At 48.9% G+C, this 20,851-nt stretch overlaps 1 protein-coding gene and 1 pseudogene across 1 annotated transcript in view; one reads left to right on the top strand and one right to left on the bottom strand.

Moving 5' to 3' along the window:
* The window catches only part of SOCS5 (suppressor of cytokine signaling 5), a 112,145-nt gene that overhangs the window by 83,808 nt on the left and 7,486 nt on the right, over nt 1-20,851 (top strand). The window lies entirely within an intron of this gene.
* The window catches only part of LOC113937120, a 31,400-nt pseudogene continuing 20,431 nt past the window's right edge, over nt 9,883-20,851 (bottom strand).

Here is a 20,851-nt window from a genome sequence, read left to right as displayed (position 1 = left end):
GGAGATGCATGTGATCTGCTCCACAGCGACCCACAGGTCTTTGAGGTTAAAGAGTTGCTAAAATGCATTAGCACTGCTCAAGAACAAAATGAAAGGATGTAGAGCCCTGCGTCCTGCCCAACCAGCCCTGATGCTTGGCTGAGCAGAATTGAGTGGAGCTGAGTTGAGTGGAACTGAGCTGAGCTAAGCTGAGCTGAGTTGACCTGAGTTGAGTTGAACTGAGCTGAGTGGAGCTGAGTTGAGCTGAGTTGAGTTGAACTGAGCTAAGCTGAGCTGAGTTGAACAGAGTTGAGTTTACTGAGCTGAGTTGAGCTGAGCTGAGTTGCGTGGAGCTGAGCTGAATTGAGTAGAGCTGAGCTGAGTAGAGTTGAATTGAGGGGAGCTGAGCTGAGCTAAGTAGAATTAGAAGATAGATACTACCCTCTTAGAATCCCCTGGAACAAGGCATCTATTCTGTGCAGAGATTGAGTTAGTTTTCCTTAAAACTGCTTCTGGCAACTGAAGCAGAGAAATGCTTGTGGAGAGGACATCCAGGAAAACCATCTCAAGATTCTCTTCTGGTTCCCAGAAGCAACACTCCCACAGGTGTCCCCATGAAGCTCCTCATTCCAGCCAGTCCCTGGGCTGCCCTTATTTCCACTGTGACTTTCTGTCCCTGCTCTTCATTCCACTCTTCCTCTCCACTCTCCCTCCTCACCTCCCATGGGGATGACCTCCTAGAGCCTTCTCCAAGGGCCTTTCTGGAATAACCCAGTGCCGTCCAGAGCTTCTGTACCTATCTGATTGTGTATCACCTTATACTGACTCCCATCCTTGATTTGTTGTGTCACTCTGGGTCCTTTCCCCTGAATAATTGTAAATCCTATGAAGGAGAGACTTGTAATTCCTTGGTGTCTCCCAGAGTACAGAGCCCAGTATATAATAGGTGCTCAATAAATGCTCCTTGCATGAATGCTGAGAGGCCGTATTAGCTCATATCTTAAGATGCACTTTTTAAAAAGTTTGTGTCATAACTGGGCTGCACTGTGTACATTCAACCAATATTTCAATGTTTGTCATGAGAAATTTTCGGTTTCTCTGGCTCCAGGTTTTGGGTGCTCTGAGGCTGCTGAAGAGCTCTGGACTAGGGGTAAGGACATCAGGCCTGGGTCCCAGCCCTGCCACCAATTTGTGTGAAAATTCAATGCTCTTCAAGTCATGCGGCACAGCCAGGCCATGTGATCTGGAGTTAAATAACCTTTCTCCATTTCCCTACCTGTGCTGTGGGTCATCACCTGCTCTTATAGAGTGTTATGAGCAGAGAATGGGACAGTTTTGAAAGAGCTTGGATAAATGCTGAATAAATGAAGGAGGTTATTATTCTAAGGGGCTCATGAGGTATTCATTCAACAGACCTTTATTGATAATCTCCTCTGCATCAGGTATTAGGAAGGAAAATATAAAAGTGCTTCAGACCTTGTCCTTGGGAAACTGAAGAGAGAGACTCAAACATTAGCAATGGGCAAGTGTTATAGTGAAGCGCCAAGAACATAGGGGGAGGAGGGAGGAAGGCATCTGGGGGCGGGGGGTGTGGAAGGGAGTGGCATTTGAAGAGACCTTGAAGAAACGATCAGATGTCTCCAGGAGGAAAGGCCCATGGGTAGTAGCGCCCTCCTGGCAGTGCGCAGAAGGCTGAAGTTTTGGACAGGAGCAGTGAGTGGTGCTCTGTGGCCACAGCAAAAGCGAAGCAGGGTGATGAGGCTGTAGGGGAGGGAATGGAGACTCAAGAAGAGGGTAGGGCCCATGAGCTGGTGGCTGGGGTGGAGCGGGACGGGATACAAGCCCATGTTGGGGAGAAGAGGTTTCAGATCTCCTCTGGGCCTCTGGCTAGGTGCAGGCACAGCAGTGCCTGGACCCACAGGGTAAGCAGGGAGGCCAGGGCCCCCCAGGGTGCTCTGCGGGAATGACAGAAGCACAGGGTCTGGTCCTTCCCACTCCTGAGGAGCTCCGAAGACAGAGAGGGCCGGGAGGAGATCCAGCGTCTTGAGGTTAGGGCGTGGGAAGGAACCCCAGGGCCAGATTATTCTCCTGCCCTTCAAATATGTCAGGCTCTTTGTACCTCAGTGACTCTGGGCCCACTTGCCCTCTGTGAGCAGGACTGCTCCTGCCTCTCATCCTCCGGGTGCCAGCTCCCACATCACTCCGCAGGGGCTCTCCTTACCCAGACGTCCTTCTCACCCTTCCTTCTCTATTTGGTCCCATTTGTTTCTTTTACAGCACTGACCCCAGTTGTCCTTACTGGGTTTTCTCTCTGTCTTTCCTCCACTGAAGTGTCAGTTCCATGAGAATAGGGACTTCGTCTCTCACCCCAAGATAGTGCTGATACCTGGCACCCAGTGTCTGATATGCAGTCGGTGCTGAATAACTGAATCATGGCCTGGCTGTGCCGCATGACTTGAAGAGCATTGAATTTGAACATGCAGTGTCATCCCTGGGTTAAAGTAGGGATTGACAACCCCCATGGTAGAGATCAAGAAACCCAGGGCTCATTGTTAGTCTTAAGGTTGTGTCCCATTAAATTTCACAGTAAGGGACCAGGAGAGTCAGCACAAAGCCCCAAGGCTGTAATTCTGGCTCTGTGTACCCCTCCCCCAACTCAAGTACAGAGCATCATGTCCTAAATCCTGAATCATAAATCCAGCCTGGTCAGAGGACAGGCAGGCTTGCACATGAGGGTCTCCCACGGGGCCGCAGCCGGCCACGGAGAATGGAGAGAACAGGCTTCAATGGGCAAAACCTGCCATCACCTTACTTAGCAATACATGTTTTTTTAAATAACAGATTTAAATAAATAATGCAAACTGAAAATCTGTGGTTAAAAATGAAAGGGGAGGGGTGGGGATAAAGAATCTAACAGATGGTTGCCAGGCCTCTCTCGTTGACAGGTGGGATAGAATCATCTGCATGAGCACATCTCTGAAGGGCTTCTTTTTATTGGCCCGTTTATTGGTCATACTGCAGCGTGAGCCCTGCACGATCAAACTGCAGTGTCAGCCCAACCCAGAGCAGCCCCGGGAAGGAGGCCCTCCGCCTTGGCTGTGCCTCACCTATGGCCACAGTGTTGCCCCTTACAAAAAGGAAAAAGAAAATCATACATGCCTGGTCAAAAGTGTGGACATCGGCCAAAGCCCTTGGGGTAGCCAAGTCGCATCTCTCTCTCTCTCTCTCTCTCTCTCACACACACACACACACACACACACACACACACACACACACACATCACTTTGTGCTGCCCCATGGCCTTCTCCCTCTCTGCTCTGTTCACACCTGCTCTCTGAGTTCAGGACTTGTGGGGCACTGGGGAAATCCTGCCTGGTCCACTAATTGGTTCTTGTGGGAGAGCCATGTGCCCGCAGCCAGACCATGCCCCCTCGGAGGTGGGAACCAGCTGGTGTCCTCCAGCATCCCCGTGGCCTGTCACAGGCCACCCATGTCTAAGCTGTTCCCACCGGTCCGGCACAGTCATCCCTATTTCCCAACACGGCCATGCGTTTGGGGCCAGACTCCACGGGCAGGGCTGCTTATCATCAGTCTTTTGTCTCTCTTTGTGGTCCCACTGCGAGTTGTGACGGAGCTGTGTGAGTGCGGAAGGCTGCCTCTGGATACTGGTGCTGAGTGACCGGGAGTCCGCAGGGGGTCCACAAAGCCCGATGGGATGGTGGGAGCTCTCCTAGGAAGTGACGTGTAGTCTCGGGGACGCCTGCCATTCACCGAGCACTCGGGCCAGGCACTGTGCTAAACCCCTTTTGCGCGGAATCTTACTAAACCACCTCAACCACCCTATGAAGTGTGCCACCACCACCATCATCATTGATCTTCATTTAATGTACGAGGAACTGGAGACATGAAAAGGGCGAGGAACTTGCCTAAGGCCACAGGGTCAGCAGCGGTGAGCCAGGGTGCGGTCCCACTCCCCACTTTCTGCTCCAAACCCTTCTGGGCGGGGGGCAGTAACACACAACCCACCAGACCTCACCTGTCCCACAGTCCCAGAGGCACCTGTGCAGAGGCCCCGGATGCGCGTGCAGGCTCAGGTGGGAGGCTGCCTCTTGGCGGCAAGACTCGCTCAAGTCACTGGCCCTCTCCAGCTTCTCATCAGTAATATGGGGTTTGCGATAGAAGCTACCTCCCAAAGTAACTGGGAACATGACGTGTGCTAATATGTGTAAAAGGCTTAGAAGGGTGCCTGGCAGTGGATGCATTCAGGAAATGTGAGACTTTGTCACTATTATTAAGAACATGATGTTCCAACTGGATCATGTCAGGTGTCCCTCTGACCCCCAGTCTCTTCTCTGGGAGATCTGTGTATTGACTTCCAATATCCGCTCTTTTTTTAACTTGTCCCTCCACATCCCATTCTACCTTCTTTCCTCCGCCTCCCAGCCCCATCATGCCACTGAATCTATTTAATTCATTCTAATGCTGGGAGCCCTAGATCCCTGAATGTGACAGATTGGGGGTGGGGGTGGAGGCAGAGAATGGAGGAGCTTGTGTAATAAGACATAAATAAACTTTCACATGCCTCGCTTTTTTTTTGAATTGCAGATTTTATCCTGTCACAGGGCAAATTTTGCCTTGTCTTCTCTTGAATCAGCGGGAAGACATTTTATTCACGCGTCTCTCCCCAGCACGCAGCACAGTAGGTGCTCAATGTGTGGTGGCGCGTTGGGTTCTGTTGGGCCAACATTTATGCCAGGTGCTGCTTGTTCTAAGGCCCCACGCCCGCTCACTCATTGGATGCGCTGATACCATCTTAAAGTCTCCATGCCGGGAGAGGAAAAGCACTCAAATGTCTAGCTTCTGAAGGAAATGTGTTCAGTCCCTCTTGATGGACACAACGTTTTAACCCCCCAGCTTGATCTCCATGGCTCCTTATTGTTCCCCCTTACTTCTGGCATCCCTGACCTCTGACATTCAGGAAGGGGGTTTCAGCCCAGACTTTCAACTTGGTGAATGGCAGGGCACGGGTGACAGTGATAGAGCCTAGCACACACCTGAGGGGACTTAGACGTTTGATCTGAGCAGCGTGAAGAAAACCCCACAAAGCATCTACAAACATCTCCCCCACCACTGGAAAGGCGTTCTTCGGGTTACCTCCCTAAGTAGTCCTCTGTAAAAACTGTAAATCGTGGAGGCTTCACCCATCATGCCATGTCATGGTCAAAGAAACCAGGGTTCAGACCCTTGTCCCAGCATTCGTTGAGTGAGTTCCTTTCTTTCTGCGCCATGGCTTCCTCGTTGACAGAGCAGGGCTGTGAGGAGATCAGCCGGTTCAATGGAGCCTTCCTCACTCTCATGGCCCGCTGAGCACAGGCCACTGAGGAAAGAAGAATTTTGAGAGAGAGAGAAGAGGAAAAAGAAAGGGAGGAAGGTTGCTTTTGGATTATGTCAGGGCCTGAGTGGGACAGGGTGGTGGGTGGCGGCCGGGAAGGGAGAGAGCCATTTACCGGCACCGTCAATAAACAAGGATTGAGGATATAAAGCAAGGCATTGTGCTAAGTGCTGAGGAAGTAAAAAGGAATTTTTATTTGTAAGTTATACCCCCTCTACTTCCAAAGAGAATTTGAAGGTGACTCACAATGAAAACCACATATGCAGCAAGATCACTAAAATAGAACATCAAGTCCATGGAAATAAGAAAAGAAATCAGCGTTACCACCATCCGCCAGGGTCTTGCGTGCATTCCATCATGTAATCCAGCAACCCCATTTTACAGATGAGAAAGACAAGAACAAAGACGCATGCCCAGGGCAAGTGCAGGTGTGACAGGCATGGCACCCGGAGTCCATGTTACTTTTAGGAGACCATGAAAATGTTTTAAAATCAGAAGAAGAAGAAGAAAGCTTGGCTCGAAGAAAATGTTTTAATATGTAATATCAATGTATTCTTTATACAAACATCAGTTTTTACTTTTTTAATGGAGGAAGGGGCCCACAAATGTAAAAGTGCCGAGGACCCCAAAAAGTAATGCAGCCCTGGGCCACAAACTCCAGACTGCCCGACTCCAAACCTGTGCTCTTGCCAAGCCTAACTGAGAACATTTGCCGTCTTTGAGCATAACGTGCAACTCAACTCTAAAACCAAAAAGAGACCACGAGGAGATAAATAATTCTCAGTTTCATAAAAAAGATGTGTAGTAAGACACATGTGCTCACTTTACAATGTGATCGTAAGGGGAAAAATGTAGTTTTCTTATTTTCTTTAGAACTAATCCACGCTTTCTTATCAGTTCCACTAGGGATCTGGCCCAGGGCTGGAGGTGGGGAGGTAGAAACTAAATTCTGTCTAAATTAGTAAACTTCCAAACTGACTCAGTAACTAAACTGATCTTTTTTAAGTAACTTGGATGACTCGGGTGAATCTCAACCTTTGGGAGATGGCTTTCTCTGCTTCCGGAACCCAGTGTGGCCAATGGTTCTGACCAGATCCTCGTGGCAGCCGGAGAGGGTCCTTGAGTCCCTGTGGCTCCTCGCTGCTCTCCTCCACAAGAGGCTGGACTAGCCTGCTTCCTGCACTGATGACCACCGCAGTGGGATGGACCCCATCTGGCTCTCTGGGGTACTATGCCGGGTTGCAAGACTGGAACCCGTGGTCCCTGCTGATTGCCCGAGTGGTCAGGCCTGTCCCCTGCCACTCTGCTGGCTCTCTCTCGGCACCTGGTGCTGTCTCAGGCTTCCCTACCTACCACTTCCTGCTGTACTTCCATGCCATCATGTGGCTGCTTCTCCTGGACTTGTGGTCTTCCCCCACATGCATGGATCAGGGCACCCCTGGCCCAGACACTAACTGTCTCCTTCATACTTTTCTGGATGCTTCAGAAACTCCCTGAGTGCCAGGTTGTGTGTGGGGAAGGTGGTAGGGGAAAGAATGGTAGGGGCAGAGAAAAACCTTGGTGCCTGATCTACCTGTTCTCTCTCTAGCCCCTTGTCCTTCTCACAGTCTATCAGAATAGAAGGAGCAGGTGTTCCTGCTTCATTTTCTCAGAACTAGTCAGGCAGACCCAACTCTTAAATGCGAGTTAAAGGAATTTAGAAAAACCTTTCTCTTAACAATGACTACATTCCATCCAAGAATCTTGCTATAGATGCAGACAAAAATCTCATCTGAATGAGTTGAGCTGGTATTTTATATGCCTCCCTCTCACCTTGTGCCCCAAACATTGCTTCAGTGGACAAGAAACCCCAGAACAACAAGATTTCCAGGATATGAAAACTCATCTAAAAGTGTTAACCCCATTGCAGAAACCTAACAGTTCAAGAGGAGAAACCAACTATGCCAATATTAAATTTCAAAAGAAATGCACAGTTGACCCTTGAACAACAGGGGTGGAACTGCATGGGTCCACTTATATGTGGACTTTTTATAACATGGTACTGTAAATGTATTTTCTCTTATGATTTTATTTTATTTATTTATTTGAGAGAGAGAGTGAGCACGAGTGAGGGGAGAGGCAGAGGGAGAAGCAGACTCCCCACTGAGCAGGGACCCTGGGATCATGACCCAAGCCAAAGGCAGGCACCTAACTGAGCCACCCAGGTACCCCATCTTACGATTCTCTTAATAACGTTTTCTTTTCTCTAGCTTACTTTATTGTAAAAATGCAGTGCATATTACATATAGCATACAAAATATGTGTTAATTGACTGTTTATGTTACCAGTAAGGCTAACAGTCAATAGTAGGCTATTGGTAGTTAAGTTTTGGGTCATCAAAAGTTGTTTGTGAATTTTTGACTGCATGGGGGATTGGCACCCCTAACCCCCAATTGTTTAAAAGTCTACTATATTCTGTGCCTCCTTCCTGTACAAGGAAGATTGAACAACATACTGAACACGAGCCTCAATGCTTATTTTGCAAACCTTCTTCCAATAGCTATTTGTTTTATCACCTTCATAAAAGTAGAATATGAGGCATTTCTGGTGAAAGAGGGCTAATCCGGTGAGTCCAGTTGTGTTGTACCTGGTGTTCTCACCACTGGATGCAGCTTAGACATCCCAGAGAAGATAGCACAGCACAGCATGACTGGTCTTTCAGGCAGGGTTTAGACTGGGAAGCAAAGTCACTATCCTCCTCTCCCTCCTTGAAGGAGAACAGGTTGAGTTTTAAAAAAGGAAGAACACACAGCCAACCTCTCATCCGTAACAGCTTTTTTTTTTTTTTTTAATATTAATCATGATTCAAAATGTGAACCAGAAACGATTTGAGAGTTTGGGGAGGAACTGACTTTTGGGAGGAAATGATTTCAATAAGTATGATATGTTGAAGAATAAGAGATCAAACTCTAGGATCTTCTAGATTCAGGCTGGACATAGGCAACTGTTAAAGGTCTGGATACAAATCATGACTCTTACTCTGGACCAGGAGAAAGACTCCAGAAGGCTGAGTAGCTGCCTTATCCAGAAAGAACATGATCATGAGGAAAATCAAGATCTTTGGGTTGGAAGGCACTCAAGAGATCATCCTGGGGCACCTGGGTGGCTCAGTTGGTTAAGCATCTGCCTTCAGCTCAGGTCATGGTCCCAGGGTCCTGGTATCAAGCCCCGTATCAGGCTCCCTGCTCAGCGGGAAGCCTGCTTCTCCCTCTCCCATTCCCCCTGATTGTGTTCCTGCTCTCTCTCTCTCTCCGTCAAACAAATAAGTAAAATCTTAAAAACAAAAAACAAAAAACAAAAACTGAACACTTTAAAGAGATCATCTTGTCCAACCACTGCCTCCACTGAGATGGAGAACAAGACAAGGATGGTCACTGTCACCACTTCTATCAACATTGTACTGGAAGTCCTACCCATTTCAATAAAGGGAAAAAAAAGAACAATACAAGAGCTAAGATTGAAAAAAAGAGAAACAATACTTTGTACTAATAACATCATAATGAATGTTTTATTATCAAATTATTATCATAATTATGTGGATCACGATCCAAGGGTCTACTAATATTATTAGACTAGTAGGAGAGTTTTGCAAGATGGCTGGGTATAAAATTAACATACCTAAAATGAGTTTTTTTCAATATATGGACAATAAGCAAGAGAAAATGAAATTTTAAAAAAGTGCTCATTTACATTTGCAACAAAAATGAGGTATTTATGAATGATTCTAACAAAATGTTACTTTTTTTTAAGAAAATGATGAATTAAGCAGAAATTTTGTTTCCAAACTCGTCAAAGATTATTACAAACACAAATAAAGTATCCTTTTAAAAGCGTCCCAAATTAAATCAAAGGCACATCATCAAAGTAAAATACTTGTGACATTAAGAATTCATTTAGGTTGTAGTATTTTCCATTATTTTGTTTTTAATCATTTGCAGTGTTCTGAAGATCAAATTTAAACATCTTTTTTAAAGACATGAAATAATGTAGTTTGTTTTTTGTTTTTTTAAGTACAACCACAACTATAAAGTAGAGGAACTTAAGAGGACAAAAACCAAATCAGCTTCATACACAGGATGGGGCAATCTAATACACAACACAACAGGAATCTTTCCAAACAAGTTTGCTAAGAAACAGCTCCCATGCTTAGTGTTACAAATAAAACAATCTTCTCATTTAGAAAAATCAGAACATCATTTGATTAATAAAGCCCATTCTTCCCCCAGTTTTATACTTGCTTGTTTTCATTTAGAAACTTAAATTCACAAGAAAAGAACAAGTTTTGTTATGGGATAAAAATCTTAGGAACAACAAATTAATGAAATACCCAATTTTTTTAAAATTAAGATTTATTTATTTATTTGAGAGAGAGAGAGGGAGCACAAGTGGGGGTAGGAGCAGAGGGAGAGGGAGAAGCAGACTCCCTGCTGAGCATAGAGCCTGACTTGGAACTGGATCCCAGGACAATGAGATCATGACCTGAGCCAAAATCAAGTCAGATGCTTAACGGACTACACCACCCAGGTGCCCCGAAATACTCAAGTTTTTAACAAACAAAAATGTTTCTCTTCCCAAAATGCAAGCGTCCAGTTAATACAACAGGCATAATATTCCAGGTCTAGAAACACTAGTAATTTGCTTATGAAAGTATGTATTTGGTGGCAACATTTTTGTTGGTCTTAAATATAAAAGCACTTTCCCCAAAGAATCAGGCCATTATTATTTAAAGTCTCCTCCTTCACCCAGTTTCCTTATCTGAATAGGAAACATCACTTTCTGTAGAATTTTGGCCACAGGAAAGGTCGGAAATATCTAAGTCATTTGGCTGGAGAAGTGTTTTCTTGAGACTTGGAGGCAGTCATTCATCACTTTAGGCTTAAAAGCATTCCTCAGCAAACTTCTTCCCAGCCTTTGGGATAAAGCATAGGATCTGGGCCCCTGGAAGGTGTTGCTTCCAGCCAGAACACCTACCAGCAGGCATTCTGCATACAGTACTGTTGAAGCTCTGCAGCTGCCTGCAAGACCTTGAATCTCTCCAATCCGGCCTCCAGTTGGAGCGGCTCCATCAGGCACTGCAGGGCATTCACGCTGGCCCCAGAAGACATGGCTGCAGCATGGGGCTCCAAGGGCCTGTTTGTTAGACTTCTATAAAAAATTATTAAACTTTATTGAGAGACATTAAAGGATGCTCTAAAAAACACAGAGGCATACTATATTCATGAAGGGATGAGTCACATTGTAAAGATGTCATTTTCCACAAATTTATATGTGCATTCAGTGCATTCCAATCAAAATCCCAACACATTATTGCATGTAGGATTTGTTAAGCTTATTGTAAAATTCATATGAGAGTGCAAGAAGAAGAAAAACAAAGCGACAGAACTGTCCGACCAGGGATTATGACTTACCGTAAAGTCATAGTAATTCAGACAGTGTGTCATGATCACAGGCATAGAGAAATAGATCAGTGAAACAGAAGAGAGAGCCCATGAACAGATCCACATGTATAGGGATACTTGATATGTAATAGAAGTTGGATTACAGAGCAGTGGGGAAAAAGAAACAGACTTTAAAAAAATGATGCTGGAAGAAAAAAAGTGGTGGGGGGCACCTGGGTGGCTGAGTTGGTTAAGCGTCGGCCTTCAGCTCAGGTCATGATCCCAGGGTCCTGGGATTGAGCCCTGCATTGGGCTCCTTGCTCAGCAGGGAGCCTGCTTCTTCCTCTCTCTCTGCCTGCCACTCCCCCTGCTTGTGCTCTCTCTTTGTCAAATAAATAAATAAAATCTTAGAAAATAAAATAAAATGAAAAGTTTAACAAGAATGAGTCATTAAAAAAGACAATGAATTAAAAAAAAAAGAGTGGTGGGGAAATGTGTTAAAAGGAGGGTAAGACCCTTGTGGGGTCTTTACTGATCACTCCAACATGCACGGACGTTGCACTTGGAGAGGCAAATGAAATGAAAGGATTTATTATGATCGCATCCTAGAAGAGGGCAGTACAGCGGGCTACACAGAGTCAATCATATCTCAATTAAAAAAAAAAGAATGCAGACAGTAAGTACTTACTTCCCAAGCCTAAAGATCAACTATACAACTAGCTTAAACTGTATGAAATTGCTATCATCCAACCACTTTGTCTCCTACATTTAACCCTAATATTTTCAGGGTGCGTACACAGAGGGTAAAACCATAAAGAAGGTAACGATGACCAGAAAAGTCAGGATCATGTCACCTCTGTGAAGAAGGGAGGGAGATTTGATCAGGAGAGGTGCGGAGTGGGGGGGCACTTCACAGATACTGGAGATGTTCTAGTCTATTTCTTGATCTCATGGGTGGTTACGGAGATATTTGCTTTATATGTACTCTTTAAACTCTGAATAAGTTTTATGCATTTAAAAAAGAATATTTTCTTTTGAAAAGTAGATGCCAGTTCTGAATCCGTGTGCTCTATCCAAACAAGTCATCTATCTCCGGGTGGGGGGCAGAGAGCAGGGTGCCTCCTGCCGGAAGCGGGGGGGCCCACATTACAGGTGACCTGTAACAGTCGCCGGGCACAGCTGATTTGTCTCATTTTGTTTTTCCTAGCTAACAATTGCCAACATTGTTATTATTCCATTAATAATGATATATTCTAATAAATTATTTATGTGCATTTACCCAACAGGAAGTGTGCCCCTTGAGGGCAAGGCCTGAGTTTTTATGGTTGACCCCATAAGAGCAGAGTGCCCGGCACACTGTAGATACTCAATTAAAAGTCCTTGAAAGGGCAGACTCTAGATGAATGGATGGATGGATAGGTAGATGGAAAGATAGAGCTCTTAATACTTGCAGGTCTTTGAGGGGATTTTATTTTCAGAACGAGTGGAGAGGTTTTTTTTTTTTAAAGATTTTATTTATTTATTTATTTGTTTGAGAGAGAGAATGAGAGAGAGAGAGCACATGAAGGGGGGAGAGATTTTTAAAGCCAAACACGGGGAATAGAGTGGGTTTATACGCGCAAATGTGCTAGTATGGTAAAAACAGACGAAAGTCTATTTAGTGATTTAGCGAGTGGGACAGTTCGTTCTGGATTTTGAATCCTCATTTATGTGCCCATCTAATTCTGCTGCTAGGACTTGCCAGCCACACAGGGCCTTCTACTTCCTTGCAGGGCTCGGGGGCAATTACTCACTTTGTGTTTGGGGTAAATAGGACTCGCAGGGAGGAGCAATGAGGAAGCTCAGAACTGGCCTTTGCTGGTGAGGCCCTGAGGGATGGGCAGAGCGGGGCCCCAGTAGGCGGATGGATGGTGGGAAAGCTGCCCCCCCCCAAGGGGCTGTTTCCTCCTCGTGCCTGCCCCGCCCCTCAGTCTTAGAGGGTGAGCACTCCAGTGACACGGCTGGGGGGGCATTTTCCCTTCTCGCTCGCTTTCCTCCCTTTTTCCTTCCTGCCTGCCTGCTTTGCTCCCTCCTTCCCTTCTCTCTTCCTCTTTCCCTTCTTTGCTTCTCTGTTGTCCCCTCCCCCTCTCTCCGGCTTTCCTCTCCCTCCCAGCCCCTTCACTGGGCAACCTTTCTAGTCCTCTGTTTCTATCTCCCTCTGTCAGTCAGATGGACCCAGTGGCGAAGAAACCCAAACACGTTCGCTATTCTCCCCTCTCCTCCCCAAGAGACAGCTCAGACTGCAGTTCTTAGGAGGCTGAATTCCCTCGGGGCCCTTTTGCCCTGTGTACTCTCCACCCCACTCCCCTGCAGGCCGTGGACCCCTCTGTGTGGCCTGGAACCTGCTCCACCAGGCAACCACAAAGCCCACCGGGGCTGGCCCAGGACCCCTTCCCAAAACCAGAGCAGGGGCCATCTCTTACTTCTAAATGTATCCACCCTTAGCTCCAAGAGTGAACGCCCCCCCCTTCTGGACCCCATAATAGAAATGAACACAGATTTTGGCTGCCCTTCTTTTCACCCCAAAGAAGGGCTGCTTTTGCAATAAGGGCATTAGAAAATTGTCGTCTACCAGGAATGCATTAGACGTTTTTCCTCCAGTGCCTGCTCTGGGCTGATCCGGTCTGATTGACAGGAGAGGTAGACAGGACGGGGCGAGGGGGGCAGGGCAGGAAGGGGGCTGGAGAGGTGGAGTCTGGGAGGGTAGAGGGAAGCAGAGGGAGAAGGAAAAGATCAAGTTCCCAACATTTTAGAACTGGAGGAGGAGATAGAAGACCCTCCAGCAGGCTGCTCCAACACACATACCACCCATTTTTCAGAGGTGGAAACTGAGGCTTCAGAGACAAGAAGCGATTTGCTCCCGTCCTGCGTTGATCATCGGCAGAGTCCGGACCAGCAGGCAGGTCTCTTGACTCGGATCCCAGCCCAGCACCGCCCCTCGGCCTGACTCAAGGCAGAGAAAATTGACTGTCTTGGCAGCAAAATGAAACCTTTTGATTTATGAGGAATTCTGAGATATCTTCCAGTTGACAGTCTTTAGAGAATTGCACAAGCCCACACTTTTGTGGGGGCAGCATTTAATGAAATGAACACATGAGTTATTCGTTTTTCATTAAGGATGACATGCGGAGAGTCCATATCTAAGTAGGAAAAATAGGTCCTGGCCTGGGGCCCCACAGTCCCAGGGAGCACCTGTCTCAAGACACAGGGAAAGGCAGGAGGCTGGGGGGCGGGGGGTTAAACACCTTCCAGACACTCCCTGTCATGTTCATTGGCTCGTGTAATTCTCATAGGGACCCAGAGCCTGGTACCGTTGCGCTATCATTGCAGATGAGAAAACCGAAGCTCAGAGGAAGCAAGGAACAAGCCCAACGTCACCCAGCTAGTGAGCAACAGAGCCAAAATTAAAATCCCAGGCTGCTTTGGCTCAGCTCCAACAAGCTGTCCGTGCAGGAATGGGAAGCCGGCTGTGCGGCCTGGGCTCCAACTGTGCAGACACTCGCTTTGGATGGACACTCTAAGGACAGAGGAGCCCTGCAGTCTGGCAAGGGCAACCCTGGGGCTTTGGTGGTCAGCCAGGCCTGGCTGAATGGTGGCCGAGCCTATGAGGTCCAGGGAGCAGTTAGGCCATGACAGTGATGCCTGGCAGGCTTTGGTCTTGTTCCTTTCCAGCGTCCAAGCCTCAGAGTAACCTGTATCAGGAAATCCAGTCGGCCCCCATCTCAGATGCAGGCGTGACAAATGCGGGCCTTGGAACCAGGCAGACTCAAGCTTGACTCCTGAGCTCGCCACTCATTATCTGTCAGGCCCTGAAAGAGGGCCTCAATCCCTCTTAAGCCTCAGTTCCCATACTTGGAATAGTTACATACAGCACTTACCTCTCGGCATTGTCATGAAGTTTGAAAATAATATTATTAATAATAATGCTATTATAATTACTAATAGCAACTATCTAATAGTAATGACAACTAACATATTAAGTGTATTTTATGTGCCACGCATGGTGCTAACTAAAAGTGAATCTTCAGCACGACACTCTGAAGTGTAGTGTCATGAGCTCCATTTTACCTAGGAAGAGACAAGCCCAGAGAAGCTATTTCCTTGCCCGAACCACAGTTTAGCAAAACGACAGCGTCAGAATTTGAACCCAGCTCTGTGTGTCCCCCCAGCCCATGAACATGACTATCTTTATAAGCAAAGTAAGTAGCACTTGGCAAACATTCAACAAATGGGAGTTCCAGTCCCTTCTTTTTCCCCTAAATGCCCAGATTCCCACAGTGCCCACTGGTATTTGCTTTAGGGCTTGCCTGCATGGAGTTTTCTGGAAGTCAAGAGAAAGCTAGGGAGGTGGGTGGGGGAAGGGGCATCTCTCATTCCAGGCTCCCCTCCCTTCCCTGGCTTCCTTATAGGGTTTGGCAAAAGCTGCTTTGCTGAGGCCTCTTGTGTTGCTGGAAACATGGCAAGTTTATTTTGGCACCGCCAAGAGGGCCCGAGTCCACCCCCCTGGGCGCCTCTGTGGGAAGAGGACCTAGGGAATGTGGCCCAGGCCCTGTCAGTGCCTGCTGGCCTCCCAGCACATCCCCGGCACAGTTACAGCCGTCACATGTAGCTCGGGGAAGGAAACGAGGTCCTGGGTTTCTCCCCAACCCCCTCCAGAGTCCGCCTCCAGAAAAGGATGTCAATCCAAGGACCAGGTGCTGTGGTACCTGCCAGCCAGCCCGGGGCCAAGCAAGGAGGGCTTTCCCATCTGTTGGCGTCTATTTCCAAATCCTCACACCACCCTCTCTAAGGAAGGCCTCACTTCCCTCTTTCACAAACCCAGGGCCTGAGGCTCAGGGGGCCATGAGGCAGTTGGGTCAAGCTGGGGAAGCAGGTTGTGGCCTTCCAGCTCTGGCGTCGCTGGGCCTGTCCCAGCCTGGGAGGCGTCCCTTCCACAGCACTCTCAATAGAAGTTTCATCCAGGCGTTGTCTGAGCTCCGCTGGTGTTCCCTGTGAAAGCCTCGTCTCTAGGCTTTCCCAGGTTGAGTTAGAAACTGCTTCCCTGTTACTTTCTCCCACAGGCCCCAGAAATCCTCAGTCTGACTCCAGGCAAAGGGAGGAAATCCACATCTCCACCCTGGGCCATACCTGTTCTTCAGAGATGGGAAGATAGCCCCAGATGACCCTCGATCATCCCTATTCTTGCCCTCGGACTGGCGTGGCTGTGGGTCTGGTATGGGTGCTCTCCCAAGGACCCCGGCAGCCGAGACCCTGGCCCTGTGAGGCTTCTCTTGCCCTCTCTTGTAACTGCTACACTCGGCTCCAGGTGGAAATTAGGGGAGGCTTAGGGTGAAAGGTCCAGCCAGGTGAGGATGCCAGGCCAGCCCCAGGCAAGGAGGGGGGGGTGGGTGGGGACTCCTATGTTGGCCCAAAGAACTGGAAAGGCCCAGCAACCGTGAGAAAGACACCAAGGCACAGAGTCGGTGGTGCCCTGTGGGTGGGAAGAGCCCTTGGGCCACAGGGGCAAACTGAGGTTCCCTCTCCCCCCCTACATATCCGCATCTGAACCGCCCCCCCCCCCAGCTTGGCAGCCCAGGGCCAGACGGGGGGCAGGGGCTCGGATTCCCCAGCAGTACCAGCACAGATGACAGTTTTCAGGGCTCCTTCTCCACAGGAGCCCCTTGATCCCACAGCAACTCCTAGAAGGAGGTGGCTGGGGCAAGCTTCATCTTAGGTTACAGATGAGGAAGCAGGCTCCGAGAGCTCAGAAGGGCAGAGGGACGCCTGAATGCAGGCTCCCGGCTCCCACGCAAGAGCCCCCCTCTCCCTCTGCGACTCTGGGAAGACAGGTCTGGGGACAGCTGCAAGGCACAGATGGAAATAAGCAGGCCCAGTCAAAGGGCCGTGAGGAAAGTGACTGATGGGTTGTTTGATCGAATCATCAAGACTTAGTGTCCCAGAGCCCCCATCAGGCTCTTTTTGGATTTCTCTGCTGGAATAATAACCCCCTGGCGAACAGGGGAAGCAGCCCAGGCCAGCCCAGCTCAGTCCACCGAGCTGAATAGGAGGAGAGCAGATCTGCGCTCGCAGTTCCTGCCCGGGTCGAGGCTGAAACACACGTTCCTATTTAAAGCCACACCTCGTTCATCACTTCAGCACCAACCAACAATTAAACCTGATTCAATCAGACACTGACAACTAATTTAAACCAGGCCTCACAAATGGGCTTGGCACTGGCTATTTAAAACCCTCTCCCAGCCTCCGGGGCTCCTCAGAACCCGGACTGTTGGTGCAGCCGAGAGCAAAGATCCGCGTGCGGTGTTGGGGGGCCCGGTCTAGGGCTCCTCCCGCTCTAGGCCTTGCCCCGGCCTGGGCTGGCTCCCTGGGGGGCTGAGGGTCGACCTCTGGGAGGAATGTCGGGGGGTGGGAATGGGGGGAAGCAAAGAAAAAGCAAAAGCCCACTCCAGAGGTCATATGAGCCGCAAATGCACACACTTCTGGTGCCTGGTTTGGCTTGATTCAGGCCCCGAGCAACTGTGGCGCCTAGGGGGTATAGGAAGCATCAGAACTCGGGTTTGAACCCTGACTCTGCAATCAACTACCCAATCCTGTGACCTCGGCTGGCTCTTGCGCTTTTTTGGCCTCACTGCCCTTATACCAGGATAGGGAGGATAACAAAAATCTCTCCCCAGAACCGCCCCCCCCGACCACACGGGGTTGTTAAGTGAACCCTCAAATCTGGCCACCCCGGTAAAAACAGTCGGAAGATGAGAAGTCCTAAGACACAAGTTCTGCAGTAGAGCACGCCTGAGCTTGCTCTGGGTCTGGCTCTGGGCCGGAGTCGGGGGGTGGGGCAGCATGGCTGACTCCAACACGTGGTCCTGCTGTTCACGTGTCTCTCTAGAGCTGCGGGAACACGCAGTAGATCACCAAGTATGGATGATGACCCCTTCAGGCCAAAGACTCGGGCCAGACTGGCGTACTTAGGGAGGTCTTCCTGGAGGTGGTGGGCTGGAGGCAAGCTTTGAAGGGTGGGCAAGAGCGAGTAAGCCGAGAGCTGGAGGGGAAGCCAAAGCGCTGGCAGCGAGCTCCCACAGCGATTTCCCATTTAATCTTCCCAAGCACCCTGATTTTCTAGGATGAGGATGCTGAGAGTTGAAGTGACTGGCTGCTGGGAGATTAAGGCAGCCAGACACTAGCTTGGACCTCCTGATGCCAGCTGCTGTGGTCCCACTCTGCCCCTCGCCTCTCCACAGAGCTGAAGATACCAGGGAGGGAAGGCAGAAAGACTCCCGGCAGGGCTCTTCCCTCTGGGATTCCTCCTGCATATCCTTCTCACAGGCAAGAAAGTACAAAAGATACAGCTTGAAGGCAAAGAGCTTATGGGAGAAATTGGGGAGGGGCTGAGGAGCATGGGGGTACCAAGAGCCGCCCATCCCTGCATTGCAGGGAACCGAGGCTGCCCTAAAGGGGAGAGGGGACTTGCGGGTCTCCAAGTTCTCGTGTGTGGGAGGAAACAATAGTCTCTTTTCTGGGGCCTCCAGGGGTGAGAAGGAGTGAGATCATGTCTGGGGAGGGAGGGGGCAAGGACACAGGATATGAGTATGCTCCCAGGGGAGCACAAGGGAGCTGAGGAGCAGGGCCTTAAGAATGGCTGTTTCCCTCGCCAAAGTCCCCCATGGCCTCCACCCACCATCCCTCCCTCCCTTGGCCGTAAGTCAGGACTGTTTGACTCTTCCAGGATTCTCCAGGGGTCTCACAGACCCCACTAGACAGCAAGCACCCCTCCCCAGGGCAGGTCCACGGCATCAAACTGAAGAGCCCAGGGCCAAGAATAGGGCAGCCTTGAAGCAACCCCCAAACCTGCCACTTATTAGCTGTGTGATTTTTAAGCCCGTCCCTTAACCTACTTGAGATTCTCCTGTGTAATGAAGGTAAAAATAGGACCTCTCCCATGTGGTTGTCGTGAAAATTAAATGAGTTAATCAGAGTAAGTGCTTACCAAAAATATCTTCATTTGGTATCCCCAGAGCAAAGTCCCCATCTCAGCATGCAGCAGGGGCCTGGCAATTAGTTGAAGGCAAGCTCAGGACAGTGGCTACAGCAGTGGGACTGGCGTGGACTGGAAGGAAAGCTCCCATGATGGCAAATGAAGGGCAGATGCTTATCTGGGCAATTTCCTTCCTGTGACACCCCGGGAACATGGCAACCCCGTGTCAGCCCGTCCTAAGGGAATGCCCCCATCTCCTGAGGAAACTGGGGAACCCCCAGATTCTGGGGTCTTCTTCAGGAGTCTTGGCCCTGCCTCGTGGCTGGGGTGGGTCAGGAGATCGGGAACAGCTGAAGCTTAGCTGGCAAACGCGGGGACGCGTTTAGCTCGCTGCAGGAGACAAAGGGAGGAGAAAGGACCCCCTAATTCAAGACCCTGCAGAGGCTGTTTGAGGAATAAAGAGGATACCATATATCGGTCTCGAGACCAGACCAATTTTGTAAACATTCAGTCGGCCACAGACCAATGCTTTTGTAATGTACAGCAAAAAGGAATTACTAGAACAGATGATCGCGCACTTGGATATTGTAGCAACATCAAATTGACATAAAAATGTGTGTTTATTCTCCATCTCTGGGCTTCTCTCCTCAGCAACCAGTGACTGCACAGGCGACAGCCACACTGCCCGTGGAGCAGACACCCCATAAAGGATAGCTGCCCTTGTTTCTTTCCTGTAGCCTCACCTCCTCCTGGCCTGGATGGGAGGCGGGGTCCTGATGGCCCCGCACCAGGTGTTTAGAATCCTCCCCACCTCCGCCACCCCCAGGCCTTCCCAGATCACCTGTGGCCATGCACCTCCAGCGGGTGTAGACACAGAGTGTCTGTCTACTGGGCAACAGCGTTAACAGCAGTTACTGTATTTTTGAGCACCTACCATCTATCTGCCAGAGCCCGAGCTCCCAGAGTAATATGTTTTTTTCCTGACAATTCCACAAGGTAGACATAATTGTGTCTGATTTAAAATGAGACATCTCAACTCGGTGAGTTCCTAGGAGCTCTGTAGCCCAGAAGGTTTACACGCTACGCCTGCATGGCCGCGGGGCACCTGGAGGGCTTGCTAAACACGCAGATTCTCCAGCCTCACGTGCTGGATTCTGATGTGCAAAGCGTGGCTGGTCCCCAGGGACCCCAGGTGCTAGTGATGCTCGGCTGGCTCGGGCACCACTTTTCTCAAAGATGCTGAGGCCTGGGGTCCGCTGAGAAACGGGAGAGACACCATCTGATGCAGCCCTTACAGATGAAGCATTTTTTAACAAGGGAACATACTTCTGTTTTATCAAGGGTACGAAGCAGATAAGGAAATTTATATTTAGTTCTACCTCAACTATGTAACCAAAAAAATTCATGTTTAAAAAAAAGGCTGGAAGGAAAAATGCAAAACGTTGATGATCTCCTATGAAGGGATTATATGTGATCTTTATACTTTTCTACATTGAGCACGCATTGCCTTCATAAATAGAAAAGCAATAAGCACTGTTTTTAAAAGCAAAAACTCCCATCATCTATGCTACCCTAAGCATGAGTCAACTTTTGCCATTCTGGGGCTAGGCAGAAGTTACTGGGGTTTTCCTTCTCTGGGAGGGCAGGAAGTCTTTATTTCCCACTGGGTTTCCTGCTAGAGTTGGAGGCTGAGAAAAATTCTGGCTGAAGATTCAAGAAAGGTATAAAAACTTAAGACATGCAAGGTCCTTTGTGAGTGGCCTCTGCTTATCTCTACAGCCCCCTCCTCCTCCACCCCCTGCTCTGGGAGTCGCTTCTGGAAAATACGATCATTCCTCCCACCTTTGCCCCCACTGTCCCCTCAACCTGGAAAGCTCATCCCTAACCCCACCCCCCACCCCCGCCACTCACTTTAACATCTTCAGGCATCATCTTAGGTGTCCATGTTCCATGAAGAGCTTCCTTGACCCCCAAATCTAAGTGAGGGTCCCAGACACCCTAACCTCCCCTATCAGTGTATGCGTCACATTTGACCGTGATCATGGCTTGCTTCTG

Source organism: Zalophus californianus, chromosome 8 (assembly GCF_009762305.2).
Source record: "Zalophus californianus isolate mZalCal1 chromosome 8, mZalCal1.pri.v2, whole genome shotgun sequence".
In the NCBI taxonomy this organism is placed as follows: Eukaryota; Metazoa; Chordata; class Mammalia; order Carnivora; family Otariidae; genus Zalophus; species Zalophus californianus.
This window is presented reverse-complemented; position numbering and strand designations above follow the sequence as displayed.